This window comes from Pleurodeles waltl, unplaced genomic scaffold (genome assembly GCF_031143425.1).
Source record: "Pleurodeles waltl isolate 20211129_DDA unplaced genomic scaffold, aPleWal1.hap1.20221129 scaffold_67, whole genome shotgun sequence".
Lineage (NCBI taxonomy): Eukaryota > Metazoa > Chordata > Amphibia > Caudata > Salamandridae > Pleurodeles > Pleurodeles waltl.
In genome coordinates, this window is record NW_027150384.1 from 1,221,955 (window position 1) to 1,245,582 (window position 23,628).

Below are 23,628 nucleotides of genomic sequence, written 5' to 3' on the forward strand. Positions count from 1 at the left end.
CACTCATTGGGAGTGAGTGCACCCGCAGTGTGTGAGTCACATCGCAGACAGTGGGACTGTGGAGTCACTCTGGGTGTGAGTGTGCCTGCAGTGTGTGAGTCACATCAAGAGTGGGACTGTGGAGTCACTCACTCCTTGTGAGTGTGCATACAGTGTCTGGAGACCTGGAAACTCCCAAGCTAGCAGTATGATTGTGCCGGAATGATACAAGTTGATGAGACTGAAATAATGACAATGAGGGCGGGAGGAATGAAGGGCGGGAAGCGAGGGAGTGCAGATAAGGAAGGTGGGGAGGAAGAGGGATAAAGAAGGGAAGAAGCGAGAGGCGTGGAAGGAGGGCACAGTTGGAATACGAGAGCCTGTGGTTCTCCAGGTTTCTAATAATGTGATGCAATGTTTGCCTGATAAGAACAGATAAAACACTTCTGCCGAAACCCGGGATCGAACCAGGGACCTTTAGATCTTCAGTCTAACGCTCTCCCAACTGAGCTATTTCGGCGGCCACGTATTCCTCTGTGATCATAATGATTTTACTGCAGATACCGTGGGGGGCATGTACAGGACTAAAGAGTTCACAGGTTTTACCCCAGACGCACAGGACTCGTCGCCAGGGTCACAGGACTCTACGCCAGGGTCAGAGAGCTCATTACCAGGGCCACAGGTCTCCTCCCCAGGGTCACAGGACTCAGCCCCAGGTTCAGAGGTCTCACCCCACGTACACGGGTCTCACCCCAGATTCAAAGGTATGATCCCCAGGGTCACAATTCTCACTCCAGGGTCACAGGGTTCACCCCTAGTGTCACAGGACTCATCCACCACCATCACCCCCTCCCTTACACTGACAAGCCTCGCCGGGGGTCGCTACCTCCTCCCAGCACTGAAGACCAGAGACTGAGCTGACATTTTAAGCGGTAACCCCATCGATGCTCCGACTCTTCCCGAAGATCAACCACATCCGAGCAGGAGAAACTGCCCCTGACCTAACCCCGGCCCCTCTTCCCCTCCATCGGGACCCTCAGAGACCTCACTCGGTGCTTGCACACCGACGCCTTCCCCTCCATGGGACCCTCGGAGACCTCACTCTGTAACCTCCACATTGCCCCCTTCTCTCCAGGGCCAATTCGGTGTCTGACCCGTCAGACCTCACTCAGCCCCTCCATTCCGCGCCGCCTTCTCACCAGGGCCCGGTTGGTGTCTGACCCGTCAGAACTCACTCAGTAACCTCCACACTGGCCGCCTTCTCACCAGGGCCCCTTCGGTGTCTGACTCGTCAGACTTCACTCAGTCCTTCAACACTGACCCCTTCTCTCATGGGCCCCTTCGGTGTCTGACCCGTCAGACCTCACTCAGTAACCTCCACATTGGCCGCCTTCTCTCCAGGGCCCCTTCGGTGTCTGATCTTACTCAGACCCTCCACACCGCCCCCTTCTCACCAGGGCCCGGTTGGTGTCTGACTCGTCAGATCTCACTCCACGGGTGATTCAAGCATCGAACCCACCGTCGATAACGGCCCGGCCTCTGTCCTTTTCGGCCCTCGTCATTGCCTCCGGGGTGTAAGCGTGGGGATGTCCAGGGTAACAGGAGGTGTGATGTCCCCACCACCCCCGCAGAGGGGACTTTCTCTTTCAGGCGTTCCCCAGACACTGACTGACCAAAGAGGACAGACACAACCTGTCACACGGCCTCACAGTGAGCACACAACCAGGGGGTCGATGTGAATCCGAACCCCCCAGAGAAGTAGGCGCCCCCTGGCGGGGAGCTCGGACACTGCGCCTCTTCCTGTGCCATAAACCTTGATGCCCTTTCAGCTGCTCTGGAACAAACACATCTGCCCCACCCCCGACCGGGCATTATCCCTTATTAGTGTCACACCGTGAGTGTGACGTATTCATTATTTGGTGCCTGTGGTCTTTAAGAGACTGAAAAGTACTGTGAGCCGCAGAAAAGAGAAACACTTCTGATGCCAGTGGGCAATAGTTTAATACACCCCTGTAGGTGGAATACATTTTCATATTTGCTCCTCGGAATCCCTTGGGTTCCAGGTGAAATGGGGCCACACATGTATGAAGGTGACAGACCCACGGCGAGGCCTCTCGCACAGTGTTCTTGGTACATGATTGAAGTTTCCTTCTCCTTCGGCTTTTGAATAAAAGGAAACCGACACCTTGTGAAAACAGAAGTGCTGCTATCTGGAGCTCTGTACCCTACCTCACACATGTCCACATTCCAATGACATATGAGTGGCTCGTTGGTCTAGGGGTATGATTCTCGCTTCGGGTGCGAGAGGTCCCGGGTTCAAATCCGGGACGAGCCCTCCTTGGAATTCTTTTTTTAAATTAAGCAGATGCTTCAAGTGGTTAATCAAACAACATCATCTTTTAAAAAGACCCTGGCCTGGTTTCGGATTTTAATCCAGAATATGTCGCACTCATCCCAACACTCAGATGTGTGTGTGTGGTGGTGGGGGGCGGGGGTGCCTACACCTGCCACATCAGCAGGGAAGAGAGGATTTCTCTTACATGCAGTTGAAACTCACTGTGGGCGCTACACTTCGTGGAGCTGTTGAGTGAGCTGTGGGGGCGCACGTGAGTGCGAGCCACACTAGGAAAAGTGCGCTGGACACAGTGCTTAATTTGTGCTTGTTTCCGGTGCTGAGCACCGACACTTATTTTTGAGGGCCGGGGCTTATTCTTCTGCCTCTAGCATTTGCTGCGAGAAAAAGACACAAATGAGGAAGACGAAGGAAGGGAACAACGAAAAAGTGTCACAAAGGGAGAAAGCTGCAAGAGTGAGCTGAAGGGGCAGGAAGTGGCTTTATATGGATTGAAGAGGCCTGAGATGGGTTCAGGATTACGCTGCAGCCGCGTATTTAAGAGGAGGGCTTGGGCACCGGCACCTTTTTATTTACAAATTAAGCACTGGCTGGACAGTAAGAGCAGCAGAGGCCCTCCTCCTACAGGGGGCGCTCCTCTGAGACCTGCCAAAGTTATAACTTTTATGACCGTATTTAAAAGGGGCATTTTCTGTGCCACCGACGGTAACTCTGAATGGTGCATTCCACGGTGCAGCTGTCCGGGGCGTCCTCCGTGGCACATTAAAGGTGAAATGACACAATCATTCTGGTGAACGTGTCCGTTCCGATTGGCAGGTGCCGTGCCAACGTCGGGGTACATTGGGTGGCACAATAACCCCCGTAGATGCGCTTCCTGGGGTTATTCCGCAGAGCAGTCCTCTTGCTAGGCATGTGCCAGGGCCGGACTGCCCGCTCGGTCCCCTGGCACTGCCATGCGGGCTGCATGGGAAAGGGTTTGGCTTGAACTTTTTGCCCAGACTGAGCTGATCCTGGTTTCCATTCCGGTCCCTGTATATTTGGTGCCACAGTAATTGTCCCGCACACTATATAGGGTTATTCTGAACCATGGTGCTGTGATGGGCATATTCTTGGCACAGGGATCTGCATACTCTGTACCACGAGGTAAAAGAAACACTAGTGCAAATAGAAGAATCGATGCTTAAAAGTGTGCATCAGTGTACACTACACACACACAGTGAGTGAGAGCAGTGTGTGTCCTGAGTTACAGACGCACAGTGAGTGAGAGCAGTGTGTGTCCTGAGTTATAGACGCACAGTGAGTGAGAGTAGTGTGTCACGAGTTATAGACACACAGTGAGAGTAGAGTGTGGCCTGAGTGAGAGTAGAGTGTGTCCTGAGTTATAGACACACAGTGAGTGAGAGTAGAGTGTGTCTTGAGTTATAGACGCACAGTGAGTGAGAGTAGAATGTGTCCTGAGTTATAGATGCACAGTGAGTGAGAGCAGAGTGTGTCCTGAGTTATAGACGCACAGTGAGTGAGAGCAGAGGGTGTCCTGAGTTATAGACACACAGTGAGTGAGAGTAGAGTGTGTCCTGAGTTATAGACGCACAGTGAGTGAGAGTAGAGTGTGTCCTGAGTTATAGATGCACACAGCGAGTGAGAGTAGAGTGTGTCCTTAAGTACACAGACACACAGTGAGTGAGAGCAGAGTGTGTCCTGAGTTATAGATGCACACAGTGAGTGAGAGCAGAGTGTGTCCTGAGTTATAGACACACAGTGAGTGAGAGTAGAGTGTGTCCTGAGTTATAGACGCACAGCGAGTGAGAGCAGAGTTTGTCCTGAGTTATAGACACACAGTGAGTGAGAGCAGAGTGTGTCCTGAGTTATAGACGCACAGCGAGTGAGAGTAGAGTGTGTCCTGAGTTATAGACACACAGTGAGTGAGAGCAGAGGGTGTCCTGAGTTACAGACGCACAGCGAGTGAGAGCAGAGTGTGTCTTGAGTTACAGACACACAGTGAGTGAGAGCAGAGTGTGTCCTGAGTTATAGACATACAGTGAGTGAGAGCAGAGTCTGTCCTGAGTTATAGATGCACACAGCGAGTGAGAGCAGCGTGTGTCCTGAGTTATAGATGCACAGTGAGTGAGAGCAGAGTGTGTCCTGAGTTATAGACACACAGTGAGTGAGAGTAGAGTGTGTCCTGAGTTATAGACGCACAGTGAGTGAGAACAGAATGTGTCCTGAGTTATAGATGCACAGTGAGTGAGAGTAGTGTGTCACGAGTTATAGACACACAGTGAGAGTAGAGTGTGGCCTGAGTGAGAGTAGAGGGTGTCCTGAGTTATAGACACAGTGAGTGAGAGTAGAGTGTGTTCTGAGTTATAGACGCACAGTGAGTGAGAGCAGAGTGTGTCCTGAGTTATAGACACACAGTGAGTGAGAGTAGAGTGTGTCCTGAGTTATAGACGCACAGTGAGTGAGAGCAGAGTGTGTCCTGAGTTATAGACACACAGTGAGTGAGAGTAGAGGGTGTCCTGAGTTATAGACACAGTGAGTGAGAGCAGAGTGTGTCACATGTTATAGACGCACACAGTGAGTGAGAGCAGAGTGTGTCACGAGTTATAGACGCACACAGTGAGTGAGAGCAGAGTGTGTCCTGAGTTATAGACACACAGTGAGTGAGAGTAGAGTGTGTCCTGAGTTATAGACACGCAGTGAGTGAGAGTAGAGTGTGTCCTGAGTTATAGACGCACAGTGAGTGACAGCAGATGCACACAGTGAGTGAGAGTAGAGTGTGTCCTGAGTTATAGACGCACAGTGAGTGAGAGTAGAGTGTGTCCCGAGTTATAGACGCACAGTGAGTGAGAGTAGTGTGTCACGAGTTATAGACACACAGTGAGAGTAGAGTGTCTCCTGAGTGAGAGTAGAGTGTGTTCTGAGTTATAGACGCACAGTGAGTGAGAGCAGTGTGTGTCCTGAGTTATAGACGCACACAGTGAGTGAGAGCAGAGTGTGTCCTGAGTTATAGACGCACAGCGAGTGAGAGCAGAGTGTGTCCTGAGTTATAGACACACAGTGAGTGAGAGTAGTGTGTCCTGAGTTATAGACGCACACAGTGAGTGAGAGCAGAGTGTGTCCTTAAGTACACAGACACACAGTGAGTGAGAGCAGAGTGTGTCTTGAGTTATAGACGCACACAGTGAGTGAGAGTAGAGTGTGTGTCCTGAGTTATAGGCACACAGTGAGTGAGAGCGGAGTGTGTCCTTAAGTACACAGACACACAGTGAGTGAGAGTAGAGTGTATCCTGAGTTACAGACACACAGTGAGTGAGAGTAGAGTGTGTCCTGAGTTACAGACACACGGTGAGTGAGAGTCGAGTGTGTCCTCAGTCACAGGGCACACGTGAGATCACCCTCCGCTGTTACAGATCTGCATGTCATGAGTGTACTTTACTCCCAGGAGGGGGAATGTGCTACACGGTGTGAACGTCACAGCACGTGGCACTGATCTCCTAGGTGCACATCTGTCACGCATTTAGTGTGATGGGGCCGCTGGTGTGAGGCGCACGCACAACGATGGGGGTGAGACGGAGGGAGACAGAATTATGAGAAACGTGTAAATAACGAAATGAGGGCGGTGAGAAGCGAAGGAAGGAAGGCCGGGAAGGAGGAAGGGAGAGCGCAAAGAAAAGGAAGAAAGAACAAGGGATGGGGCAAAGGAGGAAGGACACAAACCAATGAGGAGCTGGGACACGACAGAGAAATAATATTATTGTTGTTTAAACAATGTCTTATATTTCTAAGTTTGTCATTCAATAAAAAAAAATATTCTGCCGAAACCCGGGATCGAACCAGGGACCTTTAGGTCTTCAGTCTAACGCTCTCCCAACTGAGCTATTTCGGCGGCCTTTGATCGCTATCAGTGAGTGTGCTGATTCGCATGAAAAACACCCTGGAGGTCCAGTGCAGTAGTGAAGAGTTTACAGGTGCCCCCACCCCCCAACCCACCCTAAAAAGCCTGGCCGGGAGGGCTGCTCTGTCATCGGACCTCAGTCACCAGCTGACTCCAGCATCACCTGCCGGTGCCGCCAGCCTCACAGGTGTCTGACCTCTCCCTGCACGGGACCACCCTTTCATGCCCCCTCCCGTACTTCCCTGCACAGTGCACGCAGGGGCCCCCTCCGGACTCACGCGGGAGCTCTAGGGCCCCCTAGAGCTCGCTCTCCCTCTTCACCGCGGGGGCCTTTGTTACTCCAGTGCCCATGTGTATAAGTACAGACACTCGCGAGGGGGCAGAGCAGGGCAGTACGGGTCATATGTATTACACGTGCGTCTCACGAGCAGGCAGGTCATGGATCACACCGTCCTCTTATCAGGCACGAGGAAGTTTCGAGAATTTAAATTGTAGGGTCTATTGTCTCCTTCCATCATTGCTATTTCTTTTTAGCTGGCTATATATAAACTCTTCAGGTAATGTAGATCCATCCTAGAGCCCAGGGGGCGTGAGAGAGGCGACACCCCCTCAAGCATCCGGAGACAGCCTACTAGACACATTTCTCCACAGAGGTCTGGGTGCCCGCTTCAGCCAGGGGTCCATTGCACCGGTCCAGGTACCTGAGTGGCCCTCTGACAGTGGAGGAAGTCGATACCAGCCCTGTCAAGTTCCCAAGGTCCATGCGTCATCTCCTGCTCCAGGCCATATTTTTCCTTTGACTTCTGGGACTTGTAGTCTTTTTTAGTCTATGATAAAACAGGACTACAAGTCCGAGAATTCAAAGAAATAAAACTGGACTGGAGCAACACATCACGATGGGTCTGGAAAACGTGGCCGCTATGGGGGACCCCTCCGCCCACACTCAATGGCAGGAGAGTGAGACAGAATATCAGATTAGAATCATTTTGCCCAGAATATGCCCATCACAACCACTGCCATTCCTGGTGTCATTATTGTGCCCCGAAATATACCCCTCACAAAGACGTGCTACATAATAAACCTCTAAATAAGCCTCTGCCATCGCTGTGCCACCAAAGATACCCGTCAAATTAACTGTGCCAAGCAGAACGACGGAGCCTCTAAGCACTTCATTCAAAACTTCTGTGCCAAAGTAAAGTTGTACAATTAATTTAATGGAGTCCAAGGTGGCACTATTCGGCCTCTGCCAGCCTCCGGTACAGGGAACGGAGCCCACGCTCTAAAAACAGTGTGGGGGCTCCGTTCACCCGCGCCCACCCCAGCTTGTGCCCCGGGTCTCTGCCCTGCTGCTGGTGACCTCACAATCCCCTCCCCCTGCCCAGTGTGTCTCACACTCGTGCACTCCCACGTCTCACCCTGCTGTCTCCCACAGTGTGGTTTAACAAAAGACGTGCAGCCCCCGGTGTAATAAGATTCGTCTCCAAGCAACATTAACAAATGTCCCGGGTGCTGATGTGGCAGTGATGGAGACCTGCCTCCCGGCGGCCCCTGCAGCTGCCTCTTGGTCCAGGGCTCCGTTTCTTCCTTGCAGCGCGACACGTGATGGCTTAAAATACAAAACCGTCCCAGGGTATTTTATCTTAAAAGCGCTTGTTTTTTAGTTTGTTACTTTTCAAATTATCCATTTAGTGATATGATAAAATATTAAAGGGCTCGTCCGGGATTTAAACCCGGGACCTCTCGCACCCTAAGCAAGAATCATACCCCTAGACCAACGAGCCAGATGTGTGTAAGAGTTAAGTGGGATGTGTTGTGTTCACCATCCCTCGTGATGTACAGTATTCTGTATATTATTTTTGTCTGTATTTCCCTTGGACACAGCCTGGCAATCCCAGAGAACAGGAGGAGGAGGTTGGTTTTCTGACACAGAGAGTCTCATTTTAGGAAATATCTGATTCATTTTATTCAAAGCTGCAGAGAGAAAGGCAACAGCCTTCACACAACTCTACACACATTATTACTTGCGACGGTCTGAGCCTGTTAATTTAATGCAACTCTAATCCCTATTTCACCCGGGCCTTAAAGGTTTTTATTAGAAAAAGACAAATGTGTTTCTCTTTCAGAGATATTTGTAAATTATTCAGAGGTCAGTCACAGATGAGTTGGGGTTTTTGACCACATAAATTCGATATAGACACGGACACCAAATAGTTATGACGTCAGGGTATAGCATTAATGAGAGATAATGCCCGGTTAGGGCTGGACTGGTGTTTGCTCCAGAGCAGCATGAAAGGGCGACAGGGTTTAAGGAGCACTTATAGGTGCAATGCCCGACCTCTCCGCCAGGGGGCGTCTACTTATCTGGTCTCTCAGAATTCACCCCCTCTTCCCTGGTTGTGAGGGTTGAGTCTGTTATCTCTAGCCAATCAGAATCTGGGGTGCTTTCCTACAAAGCCAGGCACCTCTCTCGGCTCCCTCTTAGGCCATGCACTTAGGTCTGCTGTGATTATGTAATGACGCAGGGCGGGCGCTAGCCGAGGGCATTGTGGGCAGATGCCAGCCCCCGGCCCAGCACTTTACAGCCAGGCTGGCACACTGATTCTCTTGTTCCCTCCCACCCTATTAAGAGCGAGGTGTGACTCCTTACTGCGAAAAGTGTGTAATGAGCTTTATTGTGATTACTTAAAATAATTGCACAGGCAAAACATAAAAAAATCATCCTCTGTCCATATATAAAACACTATATTGCACAAGTAGAACAAAATAAAATCAAACAGATTATGTAGGTTAAATATACAAACAGAGATACATTCGCTCATCATAAATCACCATTTACCTATGTATAAGCAATTAAGGATGACCACTCTAGGACAGCTCACCTGTCAGCAATCGGAGGAAAAAGTTGCGAGAAGAGCTACTATCAGGAGTGAACATGCTACACTGTTAGTAAAGTGCCGTATTTCATTATGATGAAGTCAGCCACCTCCTTTAAGATGAATACCTCGTAGCAATTCACCCGCCGCCATGAGATGATAAATGGCGCATTATCCGGCACTATCATAAAAACCTAGAATCGATGAAAAAGTGAAAGTGCATAAACAGTACATTCCATCATTCATATCATCCACATAGGATAGGCAATTAAAGTGCATAAGAAATGCATACTACATTTCAAATCATTTTCTTCAGATAAGGAGGTACCATACACTCTATTGGGCACTAGCTTAAAGCAACATTAACATAGGAGCCTAAGGTACATGAGAAAGTGAGAGTGTATAAATACTATGTACAGTGCTTAATTTGTAAATAAAAACATGCCTGTGCTCAAAGCTCTCCTCGAAAACACGTGACTGCTGCAATTAAATGTGCGAAGATGGAATACTGAGGCAGCGTAATCCTGAAGCCACCTCGGGCCTCTTCAATCTATTTACAGCCACTCCCTGCCCCTTCAGCTCACTCTTGCAGCTTTCTGCTTTCTCCTTTCGTGATGCTTTTTCGTTTTCCTCTTCCTCCGTCTTTCCCATATGTCTTTTGCTCGCAGTAAATGCTTGAGGCAGACAAAATAAGTGCTGACCCTCAAAAATAAGTGCCGGCGCCCCACACCGGAAACAACAAGCATAAATTAAGCACTGAGTACGTACCATCATTTAAAATCAATCTCCTAGGATAAACAGAATGATCTGTCTAGCTGTCAAGATCTATGAGTATAACTTTTGTTTTCTTAGCTCCACTGAGATTTTTAAAAAAGTAAACCTTGCCAGCACTCCTGGTGCATGGATTGTTTTACACTAGTGAACCACAGCTGAATATCATTGAGGCAACTCCTGTTCAGGCCCCCTGCTCAATCTGCATACATTAATGTGCCCGTAGCCGGCCCAAGTTAGCTTTTTGGATCAATGTGCGGGCCTGGGGTGGAGTGGGGGGTGCTGGGGTTGATGACTCCTGTCCTGTTGGTGAAGGGAAGGTAACAAGGCCTCCAGAAAGGCCGCTTAGACCCCCACTGGGCCGCTGGTAGCATCTGAACAGGCAGAAATGGATCTCAAATCGGCCCCCACTCTGCCCTAAAAAGCGGCCCCCACAACTACAACCCACACAGGCCCTTTGGCCATTGCCCGCCTGACCAATCCCACCCTGCCCCCACCCCTTCTGTTACTCTTGTTAGCACAGCCCAGCCACCTTCTAATTGACTCCTCTCACCTCAGGGACACCCCTGGCAGTCTCTTTTCCGAAGGTTTTGAAGGAGGCTGAAGCTGATATGAGCAAAGGCAGCCTGGCTCGTGCACCTGCTGAAAGAGTGGGGGGCTCCCTCTCCGAGTGCAATTCAGACACACAAAGGCCTCTGAAGGGACAGTCGTGGTTCGCAGATACAAGAAATTCATCCATGAAGTCTTGGTTCTTGTGACATATAATAAAACGACTTGAAAGAGCTATGTACATCTGTCAGGATGGCCGAGCGGTCTAAGGCGCTGCGTTCAGGTCGCAGTCTCCCCTGGAGGCGTGGGTTCGAATCCCACTTCTGACACAACCATCCCTTTTGGAATTTTATAAATTTTCATATGTGTGTTCTAGGATGTCTGCATGTAGAAACACGGGTGGAAGTCACAATTGAGAGTGCTATGCATTCAAGTTTGTAAGCAAAGTGTAAGATTTATCTTTTTATTGAACAATAAATAGTTCGAGTAAGGAACTCGAAAAGATCGAATAAATTTGTATTTAGAAAATGATTTGGGAAGTGACATCGTAAACCGTGAGTGTACATTTTGTCCCAACCAAATTATATTTCTCTGACAGTTGCACAAATGTTCAGGCTGTTGCCCAGAGCCGCTGTTTATCTTTTTCTTTCTAGCAACCATTCATTTTCCAGCCGCAAGGTGGCACTTTATCTTCAGACAAGAATTCAGATTCAGAAATGAATGACATAACCTACTGAAATAACTTGAATAGATATTCTCAGTGTTGTAAATAAATAACAGTTAGTGGGCACTGGACAGCACTCTTTCAGAGAAATTATCACTTAATTAATACTTAAATTCTGACCTACTGTAAGTAATCCGGTGTTCATGTAAAGCGCTGCAATGCCCCGTGCTACGTTGGCGCTATGTAAAACTACAAAAAAGTTAGGGTTTACTAGAGGCCCTCACAACTCTCCCACGCCACGTGGGTGCTATTTAACAAGTTTTCAGAATGTTAAGTAATCTGACCACTTTAGATCCATATCCTGTTACTTCTCATCTCTAGGACCAGTATACATAGAGAGCTGTTTTAGTGACTTCTCAAATAAAGTCTGGCCATGGACGTTCAGAACTCCATGAGTCCAGATGAGCAGTCCAGGTCCTTTTTAGGTTCCACCTGGACAGCACATGCCCTGTCTCTGTGAGACATGTTGTTTACATTCAGTGGGCTTACAGCCCACCCACAGCTTATCATTTGTTAGCTTCAGCGTTTCCCTCACAGCCCCGGGATCCCATAGCCCACCACACACATACTGCCTTGGCTGAAACGCATATAACCATAGATTACAAACCATAAGAAAAGACAAGGCCACACCAGTTGTTGGAGAGAAGTTGACTGCAGGTTTATTATTGCTTATGTAGGCAAGACAAAATTGGGTTAACTTACTGATGATCCAAGCGCAGCCATTGGATGAGAAACCTATGCTCATCACTCACCTGATTAGACAATGAGTGCCTGGACTACACACCATCAAGAGTTATACATTTTTGGGCATTCCCACACTGTAAATCCGATAAAACCAAACTCACGTGTAGTGACAAAGCTGTCCAAGGCAAGGCCCCGGTTGCTCAGATTTACAACTGTCCATTGGACTAACGGGGCACTGTTGCTTTCATCCCGCAGTCATGCCGTAAAGATTCCCCAGGAGCTGGCATGGAGCATCCCCTTTGTGCTCCGCCATGATTGCTTTCTGCACCAAATTCCTTTGGATCGCCCTGTAACTCAGGCTGCGAAACAAAACAATGGAAAAAAACGTTGCCAATATACAGGCAATCATACTCTTTAAATAAATCCAGTGGGTGAGGGTAGGATGGGTATTGTCTAGAAGCTGTCAAAAGAGGATGGGAGCCAAGGTCAACAGGTATTTAACCCTTTGCCCCTTCCCAGCTGCCCACTACCACTGGACGCCTGCAGCCCAGGGAGAGTGGACAGGTCCCTTTTCTAACATCTTAGACCCCCCCAGGCAACGTGGTCATGAGGGTGAGGGAGTGTGCCGTAGGACAGAGGAATGCGGTACTAAGCCCCTGCACCCCTAAATTGTTGTGTTGCGTACGACACAGGCAGCCCCATACTTAATATCCCATAAACCACCACACACACATTGCCCTGGTTAGAACGCATATAACCATAGAGTGCAAACCATAAGAAAAGACAAGTCCTTCATCCCCATTTGTCACAACATGTAGGCCTCACTTCCTCTTCTTGTTTTTGGCCCTCCCTTGGAGCATGTACCAAGTACTTGTGTCCATCCACTGCTCCTGTTTTTGGTGCTAATTTTCTTTGTTCAAGCACTCCATATTAGTGCTGGTGTTTCCAGTCCATCTCCCCAGTCACCATCTATGTAGCTTCTATTCCCTCCCACCCACCCCTTCTATATTGCTTCCATTCTTTTCTACCCCTCTGTGTTGCTTCTTTTCACTCCCACCCTCTACTCTACACCCCTGCACACTGCTCAGTGCCAAAGCACTGTATGCCAATGCAATGTATGCCACTGCACTGTATGCCACCTCACTGTATTCCACTGCATTGTATGTCACTGTACTGTATGCCACTGCACTCTACTCTTCAACACTCTGCTCTGCACCCCTCTACTCTACACCCCTGCACTCTACTCTATGCCAATGCACTGTATGCCACTGCACTCTACTCTTCAGCACTCTGCTCTGCACCACTCTACTGTACACCACTGCACTGTACTCTGCACCACTCTACTCTACACCACTGCACTCTACTCCGCACCACTCTACTCTACACCACTGCACTCTACTCTACACTGCACCACTTTACTCTACACCACTACACTCTTCAATCCACCACTCTACACCAGTGTCCTCTTTGCCCCTCTTCTCCACACCACATTACTCTTCACCACTTTACACCACTGTAGTGATTCTGTCATCCAAGGCAGAAATTCAAGTTGACACTTGTAGTTGATTAAATGTACGTTTATTTCCAGTTTGATGCATAAAAGAAACTTCATCCACCCACAAGTCAAGATCCTCCAATCTCCTCACATCTCCTTCCCAGACTCCCCCAGCATTCCAAATTCCAGAGAGTCTATGAGCCTAAAGGAAGGCAGGGGAAGCATTGGGAGAAACCAACTAAGAGAAATACATAACTAAAAGAAACACAATACATATAAAGGGAAACCATGCTGAGATAAACACAATAAAGAAATAGTGATAACACCACACTATCTTCCCCCTAAATTATAAATAAATACATATATATACATTTTTTTTTTTACATCTTCACAACTCTATTCAAATTCCAAATACACCCATCATCCACTTTAATAGCACCTTTAAACACTTTGATAACTTTAAAGATTTTACTATAATGAGAAAATGTTCCACAATTTATTTTCGGCAACTTAATCTTAACAGAATCACCAACTGCAACAACAAGAGGTTTGACTGCTTTACGACGATTATATGTCAATTTCCTTTTTTCCTGTAAAATCTCATCCCTGGTCACAGCTAGTTCTTTAATTTTCTCATGGTTCAACTCTTTACTAACATATTTATTCACCCGTGAAGGATTTATGCTAGTGTTAGGCACTCTTTTCTTGAACAATACAAATGGAGATTGGCCAGTACTGGAATGTGGTGTAAACCTATAACTCTCAACTTTAGATTTAACAGCTTCCATCCAATTACATCCTGTTAATCTTGCTACTTGAATAGTTTCCTTCAATGTCCTGTTAAAGCGCTCAACCATACCATTAGTTTCAGGATGATATAGAGCACTTTTCTTATGCAATATGCCTCTAGATGCTAAAAACTCAGACATGTGCTTAGAGGTGAATTGAACCCCATTATCTGTTCTGATGCATTTGGGATATCCTTCTCTAGAAAATACCCCTGAAAGAAAATTAGTAATTGATTCTGGCCAATGAGACAACATGTCCATTACAACAACAATATACTTAGAAGTTGAACCACACACAACAGGACCCATAATATCCATTGCAACATCCTCCCACACTTCATTAGGAATTTTCCTGATTTCTAATGGACGTGACCTACACTTGAAAGTTTTATCTGCAAATTTGCATTCCACACAGTCGCGAACAACTCTTTCCAACGCTAAATCCATTCTCGGCCACCAATAAAATTCTCTCAACCGTTCTTTTGTCTTGCAAATCTTTCACGCAAACCAGATGGAGGTACTAATCTTCCACTCCTAAAAACCAAACCATTCTCAACTGAAAGTTCATTCCAAATTTTTTTATACACATTCTCTTCATCACAGTCAGCAGGAACACAATTAGATTCGATCAAATCCTTTACCCGTTTCAAGCTAGTATCATTACTAAACTCCGTTAACCACTCATCTTCCGTGATACAACCATCAGTCAAAATGCACACTTTCACATCCTCATCAACCCACCATGTGCTACAATCCGTATCTTGGTCCCAGCTAAAAGATCTTAACCTTGACAAACAGTCAGCTGTGCGGTTCTCACATCCAGGGACATATCTGACAGAAAATTGAAAGTCTTGAAGACCAACAATCTACTTGCAAATACGTGAAGAAATACAGTCTAGACCCTTCTTATCAAAAATCTCTTGTAAAGGCTTATGATCAGATTGCACAACAAACCTAGATCCCCATAGAAACTGTTTAAACTTCTTTATAGCCCAGTAGATAGCTAGTGCTTCTTTTTCAATGGTGGAATACCTCGACTCCGCTCCCCTTAACGCTCTGGAAGCAAATGCCATAGTAACATCCTTACCATCATACTTTTGCTTAAGAACACTTCCTAAACCCTTATCTGAGGCATCAGTTATAATCCAACAGGGAAACCCTGGGCGAAAACTGTTGAGACATTGAGCAGAAGATAGTGCATTTTTTAGATCCTCAAATTCTTTCTGGCAAGCCTCTGACCATACAAAATCAACACCTTTCTTAAGTAACTCTCTAATGCAGCAAGACCTACTGGCAAAATTAGGAACAAATTTGGAATAAAATTCCGCCATGCCTAAGAAAACTTGTACATCTTCTCTTTTAACAGGATCCGCAAAATTAACTACAGTTTTAACTAGATCCTCTTTCGGTTTAACACCTTGAGAAGAAATTACATGTCCTAAATACGTGATATCTGAACATGCAAACTTGCATTTTTCTCCCTTGAGTGTGATTCCCTTACTACGAAATTGTTTTAAGACTTCTCTAACTTTGGAAAGATGTTGTTCAAGAGTGTTAGAAAAAATGAGAACATCATCTTGAAAAAATCTAACACCATCAGTTTTCCCAAGAATATGATACATTAGTCTTTGAAATACAGAAGCAGCAGAGCACAAACCAAATGGCATCCTATTAAACTTAAACACACCAAAGGGAGTGATGAAAGATGTCAACAATTTTGATTCTTCACACAATTGAACTTGGTGATAAGCTGAACTCAAATCTAATGTCGTAAAATATTTTGCCTCTCCTAAAAGACAGACCATTTCATTTATGTTTGGTAAAGGAAATTTGTCTTCAATCACAGCTTTGTTGAGATGTCTAAGGTCCACACAGTCTAATATCTCCCGATTTCTTCACAGCAACAACAATGGGGGCGACCCATTGTGCAGCCTCGACTTCTTCAATGATGCCTTCAGATTGTAACCTTTGTAATTCAGATTTAACCTTGTCTTGTAAAGTGAAAGGAATTTTTCTTACTTTGCACGCTACAGGGCTGACACCCTCCTTAAGACAAATACGATGTTTGTATCCCGTAACGCACCCTACTTTAGAAGAAAATACATCAGAAAATTCACCTATGATGTCGTCTTTGATGCTGCAAACATTTTGAACTAATACTTGAGGAATAGAATTGGGATTTAATATAATCCCAAGCATCTTCTGATGTGGCCAACTCAGAATTGTGTCACCAACAACTGGAACATATATTTTCTCTGAAATTGTGTTCCCTTTAAAGGTTATGGCGGCTTCAAAGTAACCCTTGAGCTCAATAGGTTTACCGCCATAACTGTAGGGAATGATATCAGGATCCAGTAAAGAAACTCTTCCCATAAAATGCTTAGTGAAATCCGAAACTGATACTAAGGAAAGTTTCGCGCCCGAATCCATCATCATAGAAATAGATGTTCCGTTGACATCCACAAAATCCGAAGGGTACTGACAAGTATTATTGGCACACAATTAACATCATAAATAATCTGAAGAACAAAATCTCGATCATCATTACAATCAATTTCCTGAACTTTGACTTTAGACTTAGAAAATGATTTGCAATACTTAGCAAAATGTCCCTTCTTGGAACATTTGTTACAAATAATATGAATAGCAGGACAATCTTGGCTATTAGCTAAATGAGTTGTAGAACCACACCTAAAACACATCAGTTTTGCTCTAATGTTTGCTTGAAACTTGTTATTAGTTTTTGTATTTATAGCTTGGACCTCCATAGAAACACCTTTGGATTTCCTCAAATTATCAATACAAGCCATCGAATGTTCAACTTGCTTAGCAATGATTAACACTTCATCTAGTGATGGATCACTTTTGACCCATAATGCTTCTCTTACTTTGTCGCATTTATATTCAAGCATGAATTGGTCTCTAATACGTTCTTCTAGATTTTCTCCGAAGTTACATGATGAAGCTAGTTTGCGTAAAGCTGTGCCAAAATCTTCAATAGATTCATCATCCATCTGCTTACGTTTCCCAAAATAGTAACGTTGTAAAATGATAGAAACTTTGGGAAGAAAGTGATTGTCCAGTCTAAGTAAAGTAGAATCAAATTCATTCAAAGAGTTGTCACCTTCCGCACCATCTGATGTTGTTATTGCAGGTAAAGTTTCCAAGATTTCTTGACCCTCCGCACCAAGACAATGTTGTAAAACAGAAGTCTTTCTTTCAGAGGATAGGTTGCGGCCACAGACGTGCATGTAAGTCAGGAAAACCTTTTTCCATTTTTGCCACGATATAGGAGGTTCTCCAGGAAGCGCAAGAAAAAATGGTGGAGGTGTAATGTTCTGCATAATCACTTATTATTACAGGGAAAGAAAAAAAAATTTACAAAAAAATGTAACACAGAAAATGAAGTGCCACTTAAAAGAAATAAAATATCCAGAAAAAAACAATGACAGAGTAGAGCAGGCCAACTTGTTTCCAAAAATAAACGTAATAAAATAGCAGTTTTAAACGGATAATTTAGAGCTAAACTCTGTTTATTTGTTGAATAACTCGAGTTGAAAAACGAGTCGTCGTATCCCCTGTGGAGCGTGTTTCCCTTGAATACAGCCGAGTAAATAAACAGCGCGTGTATCTCAAGAGAGCGCGGCCGGGAAATAAAGGCACGCGTTCACGTTGCCATGGCAACAAATTCAACAGCAGGTAAATAAACAGCGCGTGTATCTCAAGAGAGCGCGGCCGGGAAAGAAAGGCTTGCGTTCACGTTGCTTTGGCAACAAAATCAACAGCACGCGTCTCCAGAGGCACGAGGAAAGGAGACAGTTGAAAGACGCGTCTATTAAATTTATAAATAGACACGAAAAGAATTACCATGTGGCTCAAAAACAGGTTGAAAAAATAAAAATAAAAAAAATGTGAGCCACAAAAAACAGAGGAAAAAAAAATTACAGTACCTTTTTTTTTCTTAACGTTAGAAGCTGAATAAATGAAGATGTTGAAGTTTCCAAGGTACAGTTTCAGAAGTCTCGAACCACCCTTGTCGCCAAAATGTAGTGAATCTGTCATCCAAGGCAGAAAATCAAGTTGACACTTGTAGTTGATTAAATGTACGTTTATTTCCAGTTTGATGTGTAAAAGAAACTTCATCCACCCACAAGTCAAGATCCTCCAATCTCCTCACATCTCCTTCCCAGACTCCCCCAGCATTCCAAATTCCAGAGAGTCTATGAGCCTAAAGGAAGGCAGGGGAAGCATTGGGAGAAACCAACTAAGAGAAATACATAACTAAAAGAAACACAATACATATAAAGGGAAACCATGCTGAGATAAACACAATAAAGAAATAGTAATAACACCACAACCACTCTGCTCTTTTCACCACTCTACACAGCTGCACACCACACTACTCCACTCCGCACCACTCTATGCCACTGCACTTTACACAACTAGACTATTCTGCACGACTCAGTTGTAGCCAGCTAATTTGCAATTTTGTGTATTTTCTAAACTGTTCCAGCTTTGCGAAATACAAAGCTTATGAAGTTCTTTAAACAAATAAATGTAAGTTGGCCTCAGCTCAGAGCCCTCCATCCCACTCCTCTTACCTGAGTCCTGGGTGCCCTGCCTCCATGTGTTTGCTGGAGGATGTCCTACATGAGACACTCAGCATCAGGACATCATACATGGAAGGCCACAAAGGATAAACCTTATCTCAAGTAAAGTTAGGAGACTTAACCTACTCTGAAAAGTGTGGAGTTTCCTAATCCCGCCCAACTTCATAAATTAAGTCTTCATTTAACTCACCACAAATTTAATATAACTTCACAGGGACCTTGGAGCATTTCCATCAAATACATTTTAGGGAAATAGCGGCAAATAGTTTATTTTAAACATTTTAGGGCTGCAGTAAGGGTGGAAACTAAATACAATTTAAATGTCATTTTACAGGGGAAGTTCCCAAATTAATTTGACAAAAGATGGATAGTTCAATTATATTTTACTACTATTCTCTACTCTAGTATACGACACACCACTCCACTCCACGACACTCTTCTCCATTCCACTCTACTCCACTATATGACACTCTACGACACTCTGCTTGACTCTATGCCATATGACTCAAGGCCACCCTACTAGATCCTATTTCCGTCTATTCCGCTTTATCCTACGACATTCCACTCAATGGCACTCCACAGCACTCTATGTCACTCCACTCTACGCCACTCTACGACACTCCACTCAGAGACACTCTGTGCCACTTTACTCCACTCCACGCATTCTAGGCCACTCTAGCACCTTACTACATTCTACGCTTTGCCACTCCACTGCACAACACTTTACTCCAATCTATGACTCTTAACTTCAGTTTACATTATGCCGCTTTTTGCCCCTCCACTCTACACTACTCCACTCTCAAACACTCTTCGACACTCTATGCCACTGTACACCACTTCACTCTACTCCACTCTGCATCACTCCACTCCATCTATGACACTCCACTCCACTCTATTCGCCTCCATTCTACTACACTCTATGCCACTCTATGCCACTCCATTGTACTCCACTCAACACTATGTCACTCTATTCCACTCTACGCCACTCTGCTTCACTTTAAGCCACTCTACTCTATGATCCTCTACTATATGACTCTCCACAACACTCTATGGCACTCTACTCCACTCCACTCTGACACTTTACTCTACTCCACTCCATGACACTTTACTCTCCCACACTCCACTCTATGCCATTCTACTCCATTCTACTCTACCTATGCCACTCTACACAACTCCAGGACAATCTATGACCTCCCTCCACTCAATGCCACTCCACTCTACTCCACTCTATGCCTCTCTATGCCACTCCATTGTACTCCACTCAACACTCTGTCACTCTATTCCACTCTACGCCACTCTGCTTCACTTTACGCCACTATACTCTATGATCTTCTACTATATGACTCTCCACAACACTCTATGGCACTCTACTCCACTCCACTATATGACACTTTACTCTATGACACTCCACTCTATACCACTCTACACCACTATACGCAACTCCAGGACAATCTATGAGAGCCCTCCACTCAATGACACTCCACTCTATGCTATGCTACTCTATGCCACTCCACTCTATGACATTCTACTCCATTCTACTCTACTCTACTCCTTTCTTTGCCACTCTACGCAACTCCAGGACAATCTATGACCTCCCTCCACTCAATGACACTTCACTCTATGCCATGCCTCTCTATGCCACTCCACTATATGACATTCTTCTCCACCTAAACCACTCCTTAACACTATACAACTCTCTACTCCACTCGATGCCACTCCACTGTATACCCCTCTAATCTCCGACATTCTTCTCCACTCTACGCCCCTCCACTCTACGACACTCTATTCCATGACACTCTACTCCACTCTACTAGGCCACTGCACTCCACTCTATTACACTCCACTCTAAAACACCCCACTCTATGACCCTATATGCCACTTTACACCCCTCCACTCTATGACACTCTATGCTACCTTACTTCACTCTATGCCACTCCACACTATTCCACTCCATTCTATGACATTCTACCTCTCTCCACTCTATGACACTCTACGCCACTTGACTCTAGTCCTCTCCATCCTGCCACACTCCATGACACTCTACGACACTAGTCTCTTGGCCACTTTACTCTACGTCGTTCCACTCCATGCTACACCACTACACTCTATGACACTTTGCTCCACACTATGCCACGCCACTCCACGCCACTCCACGCCACTCTCCTCTTTGGCACTAACTTAGCCATGCTGAACAGCAGCCATGCTGATGTACATTATGGATGAAAAACACATTGGCAAAGTCAATAGCTCGTGCATGGGTGAGACCCACTGGCTTTGCCAATGTCTCTTTATAATGAGTTTGACATTACAATGGGAAGAAGGCCCGGCCTAGAGCATCACTTAGAGCACAGTGGGAGACTTGAGAGCTCTGTTTTCAATGATTTGTGATTTGTGAAACAACAGTGGCCTGTACAACCTTAAACTGGTCCCATCAGCTAATGTTAAGCCACGTGCCCTTAGCAAACAAATAATCATTATAACGATAAAAAATAAACACATAATAATGTAAGAAAGTGCAATTCCCAGAAAGAAAAATCATGCTTGTAAAACAAAAAGTCAGGTAGGATGAAAGCCTCACATATGACCAGGACTGAGTGCCTGGCGGTTTGAGTGTCAAAAAACAAATGGTAAAACCACCATTATTTGTTATAGTGAGAGATGGATGGATCCTGGCTCTGCAAACCTGCACGTGTTTTCCTCGGCGTTTAGATGTTCAGTGGGTGGTTAAAGGGCGGTCTGGGGGATGAAGATGCAGAAACTGCAGGGGCTGCGTTACAGGGAGACCCCCGGTTCTGGAGGATGCTGAACCCTCTCCCAAGGCCCACCACAGACACAGCTCAAATGTGTGAGATCTCACCGTGTGAGACGGGTCTGTAATAAGCGAGGTTGTTGAGGGACCAATGCATAGTTACTGTCCGAAATGTTGCATATATCATTCATAAAACACGGACTACACAGATTTTTTTTAATCTTTAATTTATCCAAATGCAAAAGAAAACATGGGGCGGCTCCTCAGTATGGGGAGGAGCATCCCCCCGCCAGCAGCAACCGCTGCAAATCCTTTTACAGGGGAAGGATGATAAACTTGGTTTATTATCCTTTCTGTGTAAAAGGGGCGGGGCACTGGGGGGTGACGGGCCGAGGGGAGTGCTCTGTGCACTCCCCCTCACTGCCCAGGTATGTGTAGCCAGCCGTCTCAGGCGGCCAAACACACATGCGCACTGCTGCCAGGCTGGAGAGAGCAGCACAATCTCCCAGTCTGCCAGGGAGCGCCCTGGCTGGGCGCTTCCAAGGGCGCTCCCAGCCAGTGCTGTCAGGATCGGCGCAGGGCAGGCTGGGAGCCTGTGTCTGCAGCAGCGACGGGAGAGGAGCGGCGCATGGCACAGGAGCAGAGGTACGTTTAAAAAAAAAAAATTATTCTTTGATTATTTTTCCCGTGCCCCCCCCCTCCCCCACCTCACCCTCATCCCCTCCCCCCATCCCTGCTGCCCCACCCAGCCACGCATCCGCTCCTGGTTGAGTGCGCCCGCAGTGTCGGATCACACCACAGAGAGTGGGATTGTGGAGTCACTCACTGGAAGTGAGTGCACCCGCAGTGTGTGAGTCACATCGCAGACAGTGGGACTGTGGAGTCACTCACTGGGAGTGAGTGCACCCGCAGTGTGTGAGTCACATCGCAGACAGTGGGACTGTGGAGTCACTCTGGGTGTGAGTGTGCCTGCAGTGTGTGAGTCACATCAAGAGTGGGACTGTGGAGTCACTCACTCCTCGTGAGTGTGCATACAGTGTCTGGAGACCTGGAAACTCCCAAGCTAGCAGTATGATTGTGCCGGAATGATACAAGTTGATGAGACTGAAATAATGACAATGAGGGCGGGAGGAATGAAGGGCGGGAAGCGAGGGAGTGCAGATAAGGAAGGTGGGGAGGAAGAGGGATAAAGAAGGGAAGAAGCGAGAGGCGTGGAAGGAGGGCACAGGTGGAATACGAGAGCCTGTGGTTCTCCAGGTTTCTAATAATGTGATGCAATGTTTGCCTGATAAGAACAGATAAAACACTTCTGCCGAAACCCGGGATCGAACCAGGGACCTTTAGATCTTCAGTCTAACGCTCTCCCAACTGAGCTATTTCGGCAGCCACGTATTATTCTGTGATCATAATGATTGTACTGCAGATACCGTGGGGGGCATGTACAGGACTAAAGAGTTCACAGGTTTTACCCCAGACGCACAGGACTCGTCGCCAGGGTCACAGGACTCTCCGCCAGGGTCAGAGAGCTCATTACCAGGGCCACAGGTCTCCTCCCCAGGGTCACAGGACTCAGCCCCAGGTTCAGAGGTCTCACCCCACGTACACGGGTCTCACCCCAGATTCAAAGGTATCATCCCCAGGGTCACAATTCTCACTCCAGGGTCACAGGGTTCACCCCTAGTGTCACAGGACTCATCCACCACCACCATCACTCCCTCCCTTACACTGACAAGCCTCGCCGGGGGTCGCTGCCTCCTCCCAGCACTGAAGACCAGAGACTGAGCTGACATTTTAAGCGGTAACTCCATCGATGCTCCGACACTTCCCGAAGATCAACCACATCCGAGCAGGAGAAACTGCCCCTGACCTAACCCCGGCCCCTCTTCCCCTCCATCGGGACCCTCAGAGACCTCACTCGGTGCTTGCACACCGACGCCTTCCCCTCCATGGGACCCTCGGAGACCTCACTCTGTAACCTCCACATTGCCCCCTTCTCTCCAGGGCCAATTCGGTGTCTGACCCGTCAGACCTCACTCAGCCCCTCCATTCCGCGCCGCCTTCTCACCAGGGCCCGGTTGGTGTCTGACCCGTCAGAACTCACTCAGTAACCTCCACACTGGCCGCCTTCTCACCAGGGCCCCTTCGGTGTCTGACTCGT

The 23,628-nt window shown here is 46.7% G+C and overlaps 4 non-coding genes across 4 annotated transcripts; 2 read left to right on the top strand and 2 right to left on the bottom strand.

The window, feature by feature from the left end:
• Positions 1-426: 426 nt before the first annotated feature.
• TRNAF-GAA (transfer RNA phenylalanine (anticodon GAA)) lies at positions 427-499 on the bottom strand. Its single transcript has one exon. It is a non-coding gene; the product is annotated as a tRNA-Phe (tRNA).
• A 1,743-nt stretch (positions 500-2,242) lies between these two features.
• On the top strand, positions 2,243-2,314 carry TRNAP-CGG (transfer RNA proline (anticodon CGG)). Its single transcript has one exon. It is a non-coding gene; the product is annotated as a tRNA-Pro (tRNA).
• Positions 2,315-10,666: 8,352 nt separating this feature from the next.
• Positions 10,667-10,749, top strand: TRNAL-CAG (transfer RNA leucine (anticodon CAG)). The gene has a single exon. It is a non-coding gene; the product is annotated as a tRNA-Leu (tRNA).
• A 12,031-nt stretch (positions 10,750-22,780) lies between these two features.
• Positions 22,781-22,853, bottom strand: TRNAF-GAA (transfer RNA phenylalanine (anticodon GAA)). The gene has a single exon. It is a non-coding gene; the product is annotated as a tRNA-Phe (tRNA).
• Between the last annotated feature and the right edge of the window lie 775 nt (positions 22,854-23,628).